Source organism: Somniosus microcephalus, chromosome 4, assembly GCF_052327205.1.
Source record: "Somniosus microcephalus isolate GS21.2 chromosome 4, FLI_Smic_1.0, whole genome shotgun sequence".
NCBI classification, from domain to species: Eukaryota; Metazoa; Chordata; class Chondrichthyes; order Squaliformes; family Somniosidae; genus Somniosus; species Somniosus microcephalus.
In genome coordinates, this window is record NC_140990.1 from 26,143,972 (window position 1) to 26,162,509 (window position 18,538).

The following is an 18,538-nucleotide window of genomic DNA, read 5'->3' on the forward strand; positions in this document are numbered from 1 at the left end:
CTCTTCACTACTGTTGTACACACACAGGCACTCTTCACTTTACTGTTATACACAATCAGGCTCTCTTCACTTTACTGTTATACACACTCAGGCACTCTTCACTTTGCTGTTATACACACTCAGGCACTCTTCACTGTACTGTTGTACACACACAGGCACTCTTCACTTTACTGTTATACACAATCAGGCTCTCTTCACTTTACTGTTATACACACTCAGGCTCTCTTCGCTTTACTGTTATACACAATCAGGCTCTCTTCACTTTGCTGTGTTACACACTCAGGCTCTCTTCACATTACTGTTATACACACTCAGGCACTCTTCACTTTACTGTTATACACACTCAGGCACTCTTCACTGTACTGTTATACACACTCAGGCACTCTTCACTTTTATATTATATACACACAGGCTCTCTTCACTTTACTGTAATACACACTCAGGCTCTCTTCACTGCTGTTATACACACTGAGGCACTCTTCACTTTACTGTTATACACACTCAGGCTCTCATCACTATTATTATACACACACAGGCACTCTACACTTTACTGTTGTACACACTCAGGCTCTCTTCACTTTCCTGTTGTATACACTCAGGCTCTCTTCACTGTAATGTTATACACTCAGGCACTCTTCACATTACTGTTATACACACTCAGGCTCTCTTCAATTTACTGTTATACACACTCAGGCTCTCTTCAATTTACTGTTATACACACTCAGGGTCTCTTCACTTTACAGTTACACACACTCAGGCTCTCTTCACTTTACAGTTAGACACACTCAGGCTCTCTTCGCTTTACTGATATACACACTCAGGCTCTCTTCACAGTACTGTTATACACACTCAGTCACTCTTCACTTTACTGTTATACACACTCAGGCACTCTTCACTGTACTGTTATGCACACTCAGGCTCTCTTCACTTTACAGTTAGACACACTCAGGCTCTCTTCGCTTTACTGATATACACAATCAGCCTCTCTTCACTTTACTGTTATACACACTCAGGCTCTTTTCACTTTACTGTTATACACATTCAGACTCTATTCACTCTTCCTTTCTACACACTCAGGCTCTCTTCAATTTAATGTTATACACACTCAAGCTCTCTTCACTTTAAAGTTATACACACTCAGGCTCTCTTCTCTTTACTGATATACACACTCAGGCTCTCTTCACTTTACTGTTATACACACTCAGGCACTCTTCACTGTACTGTTATACACACTCAGGCACTCTTCACTTTAGTGATATACACAATCAGGCTCTCTTCACTTTACTGATATACACACTCAGGCTCTCTTCACTTTATTGTTATACACACTCAGGCTCTCATCACTGTACTATTATACACACATAGGCAATCTTCACATTACTGTTGTACACACACAGGCACTCTTCACTTTACTGTTATACACCCTCAGGCACTCTTCACTTTACTGTTTTACACACTCAGGCACTCTTCACTTTACTGTTATACACACTCAGGCTCTCATCACTGTACTATTATACACACACAGGCACTCTACACTTTACTGTTGTACACACTCAGGCTCTCTTCACTTTACTGTTATACACACTCAGGCTCTCTTCACTGTACAGTTATACACACTCAGGCACTCTTCACTTTACTGTTGTACACACACAGGCTCTCTTCACTTTACTGTTATACACACTCAGGCACTCTTCACTGTACTGTTATACACTCTCAGGCACACTTCACTTTACTGTTATACAAACTCAGGCAATCTTCACTTCATTGTTATAAACACTCAGGCACTCTTCACTTTTCTGTTATAAACACTCAGGCTCTCTTCACTTTACTGTTATACACACTCAGGCTCTCATCACTACTGTTATACACACAGAGGCACTCTTCACTTTACTGTTATACACACTCAGGCTCTCATCACTGTACTATTATACACACATAGGCAATCTTCACTTTACTGTTATAAACACTCAGGCATTCTTCACTTTACTGTTATACACACTCAGGCTCTCTTCACTTTACTGTTATACACACTTAGGCTCTCTTCACTGTATTGTTATACACACTCAGGCACTCTTCCCTTTACTGTTGTACACACACAGGCACTCTTCACTTTACTGTTATACACACTCAGGCTCTCTTCGCTTTACTGTTATACAAAATGAGGCTCTCTTCACTTTGCTGTGTTACACACTCAGGCTCTCTTCACATTACTGTTATACACACTCAGGCACTTTTCACTTGACTGTTATACACACTCAGGCAATCTTCACTTCACTGTTATACACACTCAGGCACTGTTCACTTGACTGTTATACACACTCAGGCTCTCATCACTATACTATAATACACACACATGCAATCTGCACTTTACTGTTGTACACACTCAGGCTCTCTTCACTTTACAGTTAAACACACTCAGTCTCTCTTCTCTTTATTGATATACACACTCAGGCTCTCTTCACTGTACTGTTATAGACACTCAGTCACTCTTCACTTTACTGTTATACACACTCTGGTACTCTTCACTTTACTGTTATACACACTCAGGCTCTCTTCACTTTACTGTTATACACATTCAGACTCTCTTCTCTTAACTGTTATACACACTCAGGCACCCTTCACTCTACTGCTATACACACTCAGGCACTCTTCACTTTACTGTTATACACCCTCAGGCACTCTTCACTTTATTGTTATACACACTCAGGCACTCTTCACTTTATTGCTTTCCACCCTCAGGCTCTCTTCACTGTACTGTTATACACACTGAGGCACTCTACACTTTACTGTTGTACACACTCAGGCTCTCTTCACTTTACTGTTATACACACTCAGGCTCTCTTCACTGTACTGTTATACACACTCAGGCACTCTTCACTTTACTGTTGTACACACTCAGGCACTCTTCACTGTACTGTTATACACACTCAGGCACTCTTCACTTTAGTGTTATACACAATCAGGCTCTCTTCACTTTACTGTTATACACACTCAGGCACTCTTCACTTTACTGTTATACACACTCAGGCACTGTTCACTTTACTGTTATACACACTCAGGCTCTCATCACGATACTATTATACACACACAGGCACTCTGCACTTTACTGTTGTACACACTCAGGCTCTCTTCACTTTACTGTTATGCACACTCAGGTTCTCTTCACTTTACAGTTAAACACACTCAGTCTCACTTCTCTTTATTGATATACACACTCAGGCTCTCTTCACTGTACTGTTATAGACACTCAGTCACTCTTCACTTTACTGTTATACACACTCTGGTACTCTTCACTTTACTGTTATACACACTCAGGCTCTCTTCACATTACTGTTATACACATTCAGGCTCTCTTCTCTTAACTGTTATACACACTCAGGCACCCTTCACTTTACTGTTATACACCCTCAGGCACTCTTCACTTTACTGCTTTCCACCCTCAGGCACTCTTCACTGTACTGTTATACACACTCAGCCTCTCTTCACTTTGCTGTTATACACACTCAGGCACTCTTCACTACTGTTGTACACACACAGGCACTCTTCACTTTACTGTTATACACAATCAGGCTCTCTTCACTTTACTGTTATACACACTCAGGCACTCTTCACTTTGCTGTTATACACACTCAGGCACTCTTCACTGTACTGTTGTACACACACAGGCACTCTTCACTTTACTGTTATACACAATCAGGCTCTCTTCACTTTACTGTTATACACACTCAGGCTCTCTTCGCTTTACTGTTATACACAATCAGGCTCTCTTCACTTTGCTGTGTTACACACTCAGGCTCTCTTCACATTACTGTTATACACACTCAGGCACTCTTCACTTTACTGTTATACACACTCAGGCACTCTTCACTGTACTGTTATACACACTCAGGCACTCTTCACTTTTATATTATATACACACAGGCTCTCTTCACTTTACTGTAATACACACTCAGGCTCTCTTCACTGCTGTTATACACACTGAGGCACTCTTCACTTTACTGTTATACACACTCAGGCTCTCATCACTATTATTATACACACACAGGCACTCTACACTTTACTGTTGTACACACTCAGGCTCTCTTCACTTTCCTGTTGTATACACTCAGGCTCTCTTCACTGTAATGTTATACACTCAGGCACTCTTCACATTACTGTTATACACACTCAGGCTCTCTTCAATTTACTGTTATACACACTCAGGCTCTCTTCAATTTACTGTTATACACACTCAGGGTCTCTTCACTTTACAGTTACACACACTCAGGCTCTCTTCACTTTACAGTTAGACACACTCAGGCTCTCTTCGCTTTACTGATATACACACTCAGGCTCTCTTCACAGTACTGTTATACACACTCAGTCACTCTTCACTTTACTGTTATACACACTCAGGCACTCTTCACTGTACTGTTATGCACACTCAGGCTCTCTTCACTTTACAGTTAGACACACTCAGGCTCTCTTCGCTTTACTGATATACACAATCAGCCTCTCTTCACTTTACTGTTATACACACTCAGGCTCTTTTCACTTTACTGTTATACACATTCAGACTCTATTCACTCTTCCTTTCTACACACTCAGGCTCTCTTCAATTTAATGTTATACACACTCAAGCTCTCTTCACTTTAAAGTTATACACACTCAGGCTCTCTTCTCTTTACTGATATACACACTCAGGCTCTCTTCACTTTACTGTTATACACACTCAGGCACTCTTCACTGTACTGTTATACACACTCAGGCACTCTTCACTTTAGTGATATACACAATCAGGCTCTCTTCACTTTACTGATATACACACTCAGGCTCTCTTCACTTTATTGTTATACACACTCAGGCTCTCATCACTGTACTATTATACACACATAGGCAATCTTCACATTACTGTTGTACACACACAGGCACTCTTCACTTTACTGTTATACACCCTCAGGCACTCTTCACTTTACTGTTTTACACACTCAGGCACTCTTCACTTTACTGTTATACACACTCAGGCTCTCATCACTGTACTATTATACACACACAGGCACTCTACACTTTACTGTTGTACACACTCAGGCTCTCTTCACTTTACTGTTATACACACTCAGGCTCTCTTCACTGTACAGTTATACACACTCAGGCACTCTTCACTTTACTGTTGTACACACACAGGCTCTCTTCACTTTACTGTTATACACACTCAGGCACTCTTCACTGTACTGTTATACACTCTCAGGCACACTTCACTTTACTGTTATACAAACTCAGGCAATCTTCACTTCATTGTTATAAACACTCAGGCACTCTTCACTTTTCTGTTATAAACACTCAGGCTCTCTTCACTTTACTGTTATACACACTCAGGCTCTCATCACTACTGTTATACACACAGAGGCACTCTTCACTTTACTGTTATACACACTCAGGCTCTCATCACTGTACTATTATACACACATAGGCAATCTTCACTTTACTGTTATAAACACTCAGGCATTCTTCACTTTACTGTTATACACACTCAGGCTCTCTTCACTTTACTGTTATACACACTTAGGCTCTCTTCACTGTATTGTTATACACACTCAGGCACTCTTCCCTTTACTGTTGTACACACACAGGCACTCTTCACTTTACTGTTATACACACTCAGGCTCTCTTCGCTTTACTGTTATACAAAATGAGGCTCTCTTCACTTTGCTGTGTTACACACTCAGGCTCTCTTCACATTACTGTTATACACACTCAGGCACTTTTCACTTGACTGTTATACACACTCAGGCAATCTTCACTTCACTGTTATACACACTCAGGCACTGTTCACTTGACTGTTATACACACTCAGGCTCTCATCACTATACTATAATACACACACATGCAATCTGCACTTTACTGTTGTACACACTCAGGCTCTCTTCACTTTACAGTTAAACACACTCAGTCTCTCTTCTCTTTATTGATATACACACTCAGGCTCTCTTCACTGTACTGTTATAGACACTCAGTCACTCTTCACTTTACTGTTATACACACTCTGGTACTCTTCACTTTACTGTTATACACACTCAGGCTCTCTTCACTTTACTGTTATACACATTCAGACTCTCTTCTCTTAACTGTTATACACACTCAGGCACCCTTCACTCTACTGCTATACACACTCAGGCACTCTTCACTTTACTGTTATACACCCTCAGGCACTCTTCACTTTATTGTTATACACACTCAGGCACTCTTCACTTTATTGCTTTCCACCCTCAGGCTCTCTTCACTGTACTGTTATACACACTGAGGCACTCTACACTTTACTGTTGTACACACTCAGGCTCTCTTCACTTTACTGTTATACACACTCAGGCTCTCTTCACTGTACTGTTATACACACTCAGGCACTCTTCACTTTACTGTTGTACACACTCAGGCACTCTTCACTGTACTGTTATACACACTCAGGCACTCTTCACTTTAGTGTTATACACAATCAGGCTCTCTTCACTTTACTGCTTTACACACTCAGGCACTCATCACTTTATTGTTATGCACTCTCAGGCACACTTCACTTCACTCTTATACAAACTCAGGCAATCTTCACTTCATTGTTAAAAACACTCAGGCTCTCTTCACTTTACTGTTATACACACTCAGGCACTCTTCACGGTACTGTTATACACACAGAGGCACTCTTCACTTTACTGTTATACACACTCAGGCTCTCATCACTGTACTATTATACACACATAGGCACTCTTCACTTTACTGTTATACACAATCAGGCTCTCTTCACTTTACTGTTATACACACTCAGGCACTCTTCACTTTACTGTTATACACACACAGGCTCTCTTCACTTTACTGTTATACACACTTAGGCTCTCTTCACTGTACTGTTATACACACTCAGGCACTCTTCACTTTACTGTTATACACACTCAGGCTCTCTTCGCTTTACTGTTATGCAAAATCAGGCTCTCTTCGCTTTGCTGTGTTACACACTCAGGCTCTCTTCACATTACTGTTATACACACTCAGGCACTCTTCACTTTACTGTTATACACACTCAGGCACTCTTCACATTACTGTTATACACACTCAGGCGATCTTCACTTCACTGCTTTACACACTCAGGCACTCTTCACTTTATTGTTATACACACTGAGGCACTCTTCACTTTACTGTTATACGCAGTCAGGCTCTCATCACTGTACTATTATACACACACAGGCACTCTACACTTTACTGTTGTACACACTCAGGCTCTCTTCACTTTACTGTTATACACACTCAGGCTCTCTTCACTGTACTGTTATACACACTCAGGCACTCTTCACTTTACTGTTGTACACACACAGGCATTCTTCACTTTACTGTTATACACTCTCAGGCACTCTTCACTTTACTGTTATACACACACAGGCACTCTTCACTTTACTGTTATACACACTCAGGCTCTCTTCACTTTAGTGTTATACACACACAAGCTCTCTTCACTTTACTGTTATACACGCTGAGGCTCTCGTCACTTTACTGTTATACACACTCAGGCACTCTTCACATTACTGTTATACACACTCAGGCTCTCTTCTCTTAACTGTTATAGACACTCAGGCTCTCTTCAATTTACTGTTATACACACTCAGGCTCTCTTCAATTTACTGTTATACACACTCAGGCTCTCTTCAATTTACTGTTATACACACTCAGGCGCTCTTCACAGTACTGTTATACACACTCAGTCACTCTTCACTTTACTGTTATACACACTCAGGCAATCTTCACTTCACTGTTATACACACTCAGGCACTCTTCACTTTTCTGTTATGCACACTCAGGCCCTCTTCACTTTAATGTTATACACACTCAGGCTCTCTTCACTGTACTGTTATACACACTCAGTCTCTCTTCATTGTACGATTATACACACTCAGGCACTCTTCACTTTACTGTTACACACACAGGCACTCTTCACTTTACTGTTATACACACTCAGGCTCTCATCACTGTACTGTTATACACAATCAGGCTCTCTTCACTTTACTGTTATATACACTCAGGCCCTCTTCACTTTAATGTTATACACAATCAGGCTCTCTTCACTTTACTGTTATACACACTCAGTCTCTCTTCACTTCACTGTTATACACACTCAGGCTCTCTTCGCTTTGCTGTGTTACACACTCAGGCTCTCTTCACATTACTGTTATACACACTCAGGCACTCTTCACTTTACTGTTATACACACTCAGGCACTCTTCACTGTACTGTTATACACACTCAGGCACTATTCACTTTACTGTTATACACACTCAGGCAATCTTCACTTCACTGTTATACACACTCAGGCTCTCTTCACTGTACTGTTATACACACTGAGGCACTGTTCACTTTCCTGTAATACACACTCAGGCTCTCATCACTATACCATAATACACACACATGCAATCTGCACTTTGCTGTTGTACACACTCAGGCTCTCTTCACTTTACTGTTATGCACACTCAGGCTCTCTTCACTTTACTGTTATACACACTCTGGTACTCTTCACTTTACTGTTATACACACTCAGGCTCTCTTCACTTTACTGTTATACACATTCAGGCTCTCTTCTCTTAACTGTTATACACACTCAGGCACCCTTCACTCTACTGCTATACACACTCAGGCACTCTTCACTTTACTGTTATACACCCTCAGGCACTCTTCACTTTATTGTTATACACACTCAGGCACTCTTCACTTTACTGTTTTACACACTCAGGCACTCTTCACTTTATTGTTATGCACACTCAGGCTCTCTTCACTTTGCTGTTATACACACTCAGGCTCTCTTCACTGTACTGTTATACACACTCAGGCACTCTTCACTTTACTGTTGTACACACACAGGCACTCTTCACTTTACTGTTATACACAATCAGGCTCTCTTCACTTTACTGTTATACACAATCAGGCTCTCTTCACTTTACTGTTATACTCACTCAGGCTCTCTTCGCTTTACTGTTATACACAATCAGGCTCTCTTCACTTTGCTGTGTTACACACTCAGGCTCTCTTCACATTACTGTTATACACACTTAGGCACTCTTCACTTTACTGTTATACACACTCAGGCATTCTTCACTACTGTTATACAGACTCAGGCACTCTTCACTTTACTGTTATACACACTCAGGCAATCTTCACTTTTATGTTATATACACACAGGCTCTCTTCACTTTACTGTAATACACACTCAGGCTCTCTTCACTTTACTGTTATACACACTCAGGCTCTCATCACTATACTATTATACTCACACAGGCACTCTACACTTTACTGTTGTACACACTCAGGCTCTCTTGACTTTCCTGTTATACACACTCAGTCTCTCTTCACTTCACTGTTATACACACTCAGGCACTCTTCACTTTACTGTTATAAACACTCAGGCACTCTTCACTTTTCTGTTATATACACACAGGCTCTCTTCACTTTAATGTAATACACACTCAGGCACTCTTCACTTTATTGTTATACACACTCAGGCACACTTCACTTTCCTGCTTTCCACCCTCAGGCACTCTTCACTTTATTGTTATACACACTGAGGCACTCTTCACTTTGCTGTTATACACACTCAGGCACTCTTCACTGTACTGTTATACACACTGAGGCACTCTTCACTTTACTGTTATACACAGTCAGGCTCTCATCACTGTACTATTATACACACACAGGCACTCTACACTTTACTGTTGTACACACTCAGGCTCTCTTCACTTTACTGTTATACACACTCAGGCTCTCTTCACTGTACTGTTATACACACTCAGGCACTCTTCACTTTACTGTTGTACACACACAGGCACTCTTCACTTTACTGTTATAAACAATCAGGCTCTCTTCACTTTAGTGTTATACACACTCAGGCATTCTTCACTTTACTGTTATACACACTCAGGCTCTCTTCACTTTACTGTTATACTCACTCAGGCTCTCTTCGCTTTACTCTTATACACAATCAGGCTCTCATCACTTTGCTGTGTTACACACTCAGGCACTCTTCACTGTACTGTTATACACACTCAGGCAATCTTCACTTTTATGTTATATACACACAGGCTCTCTTCACTTTACTGTTATACACACTCAGGCTCTCTTCACTTTACTGTTATACACACTCAGGCTCTCATCACTATACTATTATACTCACAGAGGCACTCTACACTTTACTGTTATACACACTCAGGCTCTCTTCACTGTAATGTTATACACTCTCAGGCACTCTTCACTTTACTGTTATACACACACAGGCACTCTTCACTTTACTGTTATACACACTCAGGCTCTCTTCACTTTAGTGTTATACACACACAAGCTCTCTTCACTTTACTGTTATACACGCTGAGGCTCTCTTCACTTTACTGTTATATACACTCAGGCTCTCGTCACTTTACTGTTTTTCACACTCAGGCACTCTTCACTTTGCTGTTATACACACTCAGGCACTCTTCACTGTACTGTTATACACACTGAGGCACTCTTCACTTTACTGTTATACACAGTCAGGCTCTCATCACTGTACTATTATACACACACAGGCACTCTACACTTTACTGTTGTACACACTCAGGCTCTCTTCAATTTACTGTTATACACACTCAGGCGCTCTTCACAGTACTGTTATACACACTCAGGCACTCTTCACTGTACTGTTATGCACAGTCAGGCACTCTTTACTTTACTGTTATGCACACTCAGGCAATCTTCACTTCACTGTTATACACACTCAGGCACTCTTCACTTTTCTGTTATGCACACTCAGGCCCTCTTCACTTTAATGTTATACACACTCAGGCTCTCTTCACTGTACTGTTATACACACTCAGTCTCTCTTCATTGTACGATTATACACACTCAGGCACTCTTCACTTTACTGTTACACACACAGGCACACTTCACTTTACTGTTATACACACTCAGGCTCTCATCACTGTACTGTTATACACACACAGGCACTCTTCACTTTACTGTTGTACACACACAGGCACTCTTCACTTTACTGTTATACACAATCAGGCTCTCTTCACTTTACTGTTATATACACTCAGGCCCTCTTCACTTTAATGTTATACACAATCAGGCTCTCTTCACTTTACTGTTATACACACTCAGTCTCTCTTCACTTCACTGTTATACACACTCAGGCTCTCTTCGCTTTGCTGTGTTACACACTCAGGCTCTCTTCACATTACTGTTATACACACTCAGGCACTCTTCACTTTACTGTTATACACACTCAGGCACTCTTCACTGTACTGTTATACACACTCAGGCACTATTCACTTTACTGTTATACACACTCAGGCAATCTTCACTTCACTGTTATACACACTCAGGCACTCTTCACTTTTCTGTTATATACACTCAGGCTCTCTTCACTTTCCTGTAATACACACTCAGGCTCTCTTCACTGTACTGTTATACACACTGAGGCACTGTTCACTTTACTGTTATACACACTCAGGCTCTCATCACTATACCATAATACACACACATGCAATCTGCACTTTGCTGTTGTACACACTCAGGCTCTCTTCACTTTACTGTTATGCACACTCAGGCTCTCTTCACTTTACTGTTATACACACTCTGGTACTCTTCACTTTACTGTTATACACACTCAGGCACTCTTCACTTTACTGTTATACACATTCAGGCTCTCTTCTCTTAACTGTTATACACACTCAGGCACCCTTCACTCTACTGCTATACACACTCAGGCACTCTTCACTTTACTGTTATACACCCTCAGGCACTCTTCACTTTATTGTTATACACACTCAGGCACTCTTCACTTTACTGTTTTACACACTCAGGCACTCTTCACTTTATTGTTATGCACACTCAGGCTCTCTTCACTTTGCTGTTATACACACTCAGGCTCTCTTCACTGTACTGTTATACACACTCAGGCACTCTTCACTTTACTGTTGTACACACACAGGCACTCTTCACTTTACTGTTATACACAATCAGGCTCTCTTCACTTTACTGTTATACACAATCAGGCTCTCTTCACTTTACTGTTATACTCACTCAGGCTCTCTTCGCTTTACTGTTATACACAATCAGGCTCTCTTCACTTTGCTGTGTTACACACTCAGGCTCTCTTCACATTACTGTTATACACACTTAGGCACTCTTCACTTTACTGTTATACACAGTCAGGCTCTCATCACTGTACTATTATACACACACAGGCACTCTACACTTTACTGTTGTACACACTCAGGCTCTCTTCACTTTACTGTTATACACACTCAGGCTCTCTTCACTGTACTGTTATACACACTCAGGCACTCTTCACTTTACTGTTGTACACACACAGGCACTCTTCACTTTACTGTTATAAACAATCAGGCTCTCTTCACTTTAGTGTTATACACACTCAGGCATTCTTCACTTTACTGTTATACACACTCAGGCTCTCTTCACTTTACTGTTATACACACTCAGGCACTCTTCACTTTACTGTTATACTCACTCAGGCTCTCTTCGCTTTACTCTTATACACAATCAGGCTCTCATCACTTTGCTGTGTTACACACTCAGGCACTCTTCACTGTACTGTTATACACACTCAGGCAATCTTCACTTTTATGTTATATACACACAGGCTCTCTTCACTTTACTGTAATACACACTCAGGCTCTCTTCACTTTACTGTTATACACACTCAGGCTCTCATCACTATACTATTATACTCACAGAGGCACTCTACACTTTACTGTTATACACACTCAGGCTCTCTTCACTGTAATGTTATACACTCTCAGGCACTCTTCACTTTACTGTTATACACACTCAGGCTCTCTTCATTTTAGTGTTATACACACACAAGCTCTCTTCACTTTACTGTTATACACGCTGAGGCTCTCTTCACTTTACTGTTATATACACTCAGGCTCTCGTCACTTTACTGTTTTTCACACTCAGGCACTCTTCACTTTACTGTTATACACACTCAGGCACTCTTCACATTACTGTTATACACACTCAGGCTCTCTTCGCTTTACTGATATACACACTCAGGCTCTCTTCACAGTACTGTTATGCACACTCAGTCACTCTTCACTTTACTGTTATACACACTCAGGCACTCTTTACTTTACTGTTATACACACTCAGGCAATCTTCACTTCACTGTTATACACACTCAGGCACTCTTCACTTTTCTGTTATGCACACTCAGGCCCTCTTCACTGTACTGTTAAACACACACAGGCACTCTACACTTTACTGTTATACACAATCAGGCTCTCTTCACTTTACTGTTATACACACTCAGGCTCTCTTCACATTACTGTTATACAGACTCAGGCTCCCTTCACTGTACTGTTAAACACACACAGGCACTCTACACTTTACTGTTATACACAATCAGGCTCTCTTCACTTTACTGTTATACACACTCAGGCACACTTCACTTTACTGTTATACACACACAGGCACTCTTCACTTTATTGTTATACACACTCAGGCTCTCTTCACTTTAGTGTTATACACTCAGGCAATCTTCACTTTACTGTTATGCACACTCAGGCTCTCATCACTGTACTATTGTGCACTCTCAGGCACTCTACACTTTAGTTTAGTACACACTCAGGCTCTCTTCACTTTACTGTTATACACACTCAGTCTCTCTTCACTACTATTATACACACTCAGGCACTCTTCACTTTACTGTTACACACACAGGCACTCTTCACTTTACTGTTGTATACAATCAGGCTCTCTTCACGTTACTGTTATACACACTCAGGCACACTTCACTTTACTGTTATACACACTCAGGCACTCTTCACTTTACTGTTATACACACTCAGGCTCTCTTCACGTTACTGTTATACACACTCAGGCACTCTTCACTTTACTGTTGTACACACCCAGGCTCTCCTCTCTTTTTAGTGTTAGACACACTCAGGCACTCTTCACTTTACTGTTATACACACTCAGGCTCTCTTCACTTTACTGTTATACACACTCAGGCTTTCCTCATTGTATTGTTATGCACACTCAGGCACTCTTCACTTCACTGTTATACACACTCAGGCACTCTTCACTTCTCTGTTATACACACTCAGGCTCTCTTCACATTACTGTTATACGCACTCAGGCTCTCTTCACTGTACTGTTATACACACTGAGGCACTCTTCACTTTACTGTTATGCACACTCAGGCTCTCATCACTGTACTATTATACACACTCAGGCACTCTACACCTTAGTTTAGTACACACTCAGGCTCTCTTCACTTTACTGTTATACACACTCAGGCACTCTTCACTTTACTGTTACACACACAGGCACTCTTCACTTTACTGTTATACACAATCAGGCTCTCTTCACTTTTTCTGTTATACACACTCAGGCACTCTTCACTTTACTGTTATACACACTCCGGCACTCTTCACTTTACTGTTATACACACTCAGGCTCTCTTCACTTTACTGTTATACACACTCAGGCTCTCATCACTATACTATTATACTCACAGAGGCACTGTACACTTTACTGTTATACACACTCAGGCTCTCTTCACTGTAATGTTATACACTCTCAGGCACTCTTCACTTTACTGTTATACACACACAGGCACTCTTCACTTTACTGTTATACACACTCAGGCTCTCTTCACTTTAGTGTTATACACACACAAGCTCTCTTCACTTTACTGTTATACACGCTGAGGCTCTCTTCACTTTACTGTTATATACACTCAGGCTCTCGTCACTTTACTGTTTTTCACACTCAGGCACTCTTCACTTTGCTGTTATACACACTCAGGCACTCTTCACTGTACTGTTATACACACTGAGGCACTCTTCACTTTACTGTTATACACAGTCAGGCTCTCATCACTGTACTATTATACACACACAGGCACTCTACACTTTACTGTTGTACACACTCAGGCTCTCTTCACTTTACTGTTATACACACTCAGGCTCTCTTCACTGTACTGTTATACACACTCAGGCACTCTTCACTTTACTGTTGTACACACACAGGCACTCTTCACTTTACTGTTATAAACAATCAGGCTCTCTTCACTTTAGTGTTATACACACTCAGGCATTCTTCACTTTACTGTTATACACCCTCAGGCTCTCTTCACTTTACTGTTATACACACTCAGGCACTCTTCACTTTACTGTTATACTCACTCAGGCTCTCTTCGCTTTACTCTTATACACAATCAGGCTCTCATCACTTTGCTGTGTTACACACTCAGGCACTCTTCACTGTACTGTTATACACACTCAGGCAATCTTCACTTTTATGTTATATACACACAGGCTCTCTTCACTTTACTGTAATACACACTCAGGCTCTCTTCACTTTACTGTTATACACACTCAGGCTCTCATCACTATACTATTATACTCACAGAGGCACTCTACACTTTACTGTTATACACACTCAGGCTCTCTTCACTGTAATGTTATACACTCTCAGGCACTCTTCACTTTACTGTTATACACACACAGGCACTCTTCACTTTACTGTTATACACACTCAGGCACTCTTCACTTTAGTGTTATACACACTCAGGCTCTCTTCACAGTACTGTTATGCACACTCAGTCACTCTTCACTTTACTGTTATACACACTCAGGCACTCTTTACTTTACTGTTATACACACTCAGGCAATCTTCACTTCACTGTTATACACACTCAGGCACTCTTCACTTTTCTGTTATGCACACTCAGGCCCTCTTCACTGTACTGTTAAACACACACAGGCACTCTACACTTTACTGTTATACACACTCAGGCTCTCTTCACATTACTGTTATACAGACTCAGGCTCCCTTCACTGTACTGTTAAACACACACAGGCACTCTACACTTTACTGTTATACACAATCAGGCTCTCTTCACTTTACTGTTATACACACTCAGGCACACTTCACTTTACTGTTATACACACTCAGGCACTCTTCACTTTATTGTTATACACACTCAGGCACACTTCACTTTACTGTTATACACACACAGGCACTCTTCACTTTATTGTTATACACACTCAGGCTCTCTTCACTTTAGTGTTATACACTCAGGCAATCTTCACTTTACTGTTATGCACACTCAGGCTCTCATCACTGTACTATTGTGCACTCTCAGGCACTCTACACTTTAGTTTAGTACACACTCAGGCTCTCTTCACTTTACTGTTATACACACTCAGTCTCTCTTCACTACTATTATACACACTCAGGCACTCTTCACTTTACTGTTACACACACAGGCACTCTTCACTTTACTGTTGTATACAATCAGGCTCTCTTCACGTTACTGTTATACACACTCAGGCACACTTCACTTTACTGTTATACACACTCAGGCTCTCTTCACGTTACTGTTATACACACTCAGGCACTCTTCACTTTACTGTTATACACACTCAGGCTCTCTTCTCTTTAGTGTTATACACACTCAGGCACTCTTCACTTTACTGTTATACACACTCAGGCTCTCTTCACTTTACTGTTATACACACTCAGGCTTTCCTCATTGTATTGTTATGCACACTCAGGCACTCTTCACTTCACTGTTATACACACTCAGGCACTCTTCACTTCTCTGTTATACACACTCAGGCTCTCTTCACATTACTGTTATACGCACTCAGGCTCTCTTCACTGTACTGTTATACACACTGAGGCACTCTTCACTTTACTGTTATGCACACTCAGGCTCTCATCACTGTACTATTATACACACTCAGGCACTCTACACCTTAGTTTAGTACACACTCAGGCTCTCTTCACTTTACTGTTATACACACTCAGGCACTCTTCACTTTACTGTTACACACACAGGCACTCTTCACTTTACTGTTATACACAATCAGGCTCTCTTCACTTTTTCTGTTATACACACTCAGGCACTCTTCACTTTACTGTTATACACACTCAGGCTCTCTTCACTTTACTGTTATACACACTCAGTCACTCTTCTCTTAACTGTGATACACACTCAGGCTCTCTTCACTTTACTGTTATACACACTCAGGCTCTCTTCACTTTACTGTTATACACACTCAGGCTCTCTTCACTGTATTGTTATGCACACTCAGGCACTCTTCACTTTACTGTTATACACACTCAGGCTCTCTTCACTTTACTGTTATACGCACTCAGACTCTCTTCACTTTACTGTTATACACACTCAGGCACTCTTCACTTTACTGTTATACACGCTCATGCTCTCTTCACTTTACTGTTATACACACTCAGGCTCTCTTCACTTTACTGTTATATACACTCAGGCTCTGTTCACTTTACTGTTATAAACACTCAGGCTCTCTTTACTTTCCTGTTATACACACTCAGGCTCACTTCACTGTACTGTTATACACACTCAGGCACTCTTCACTTTACTGTTATACACGCTCAGGCTCTCTTCACTCTCTCTGGTGGGGAATTGGGAGTTACAGTGTGTTAACAATTGCCCTTTCCCCTCTCTCTAGTGGGGGAGTGGGAGCTACAGTGGGTTAACAATTGTCCTTCCCCCCCTCTCTGGTGGGTGAGTGGGAGCTACAGTGGGTTAACAGTTGCCCATTCCTCTCTCTCTGGTGGGTTAGTGGGAGCTACAGTTGGTTAACAATTGCCGTTTCTCCTCTCTCTGGTGTGTGAGTGAGAGCTACAGTGGGTTAGCAATTGCCCTTTCCTCTGCCTCTCGTGAGGGAGTCGGAGGTACCATGGGTTAACAATTGCCCTTTCCCCTCTCTCTGGTGGGGGTACAGTGGGTTACCAATTGCACTTTCTCCTCCCTCTGTTGGGGGAGTGGGAGCTACAGTGTGTTAACAATTGCCCTTTCCCCTCTCTCTGGTGGGGGAGTGGGGAATACAGTGGGTTAACAATTGCCCTTTCCCCTCTCTCTGGTGGGGGATTAGGAGCTACAGTGGGTTAACAAGTGCCCTTCCCCCTCTCTCTGGTGAGGCTGTGTGCGGCACAGTGGGTTAACAATTGCCCTTTCCTCTCTCTCTCTGGTGGGGGAGTGGGAGGTACAATGGGTTAACAATTGCCCTTTCCCCTCTCTCTGGTGGGTTAGTGGGAGGTACAGTGGGTTAATAAGTAGCCTTTCAACTCTCTCTGTTGGGGGAGATGGAGTACAGTGGATTAACAATTACCCTTTCCCCTCTCTCTGATGGGGGATTGGGAGTACAGTGGGTTCACAATTATCCTTTCATCTCTCTCTGGTGGGGAGTGGGAGTGCAGTGAGTTAACAATTGCCCTTTCCCCTCTCTCTGGTGAGGGAGTGGGGGTACAGAGGTTTAACAATTAACCTTTGAACTCTCTCTGGTGGAGAGTGGGGGGTACAATGTGTTAACAATTGCCCTTTCCCCTCTCTCTGGTGGGTGAGTGGGAGGTACAATGGGTTTACAATTGCCCTTTCCCCTCTCTCTGGTGGGGGAGTCGGGTACAGCGTGTTAACAATTGCCCTTTCCCCCCTCTCTGGTGGTGGTGTATTGGTACCGTTCCTGTACGTGTTCGGCCTCAT

General features: G+C 41.7%; 1 pseudogene; it reads right to left on the bottom strand.

Moving 5' to 3' along the window:
• The window catches only part of LOC147118437 (uncharacterized), a 725,353-nt pseudogene that overhangs the window by 277,839 nt on the left and 428,976 nt on the right, over positions 1-18,538 (bottom strand).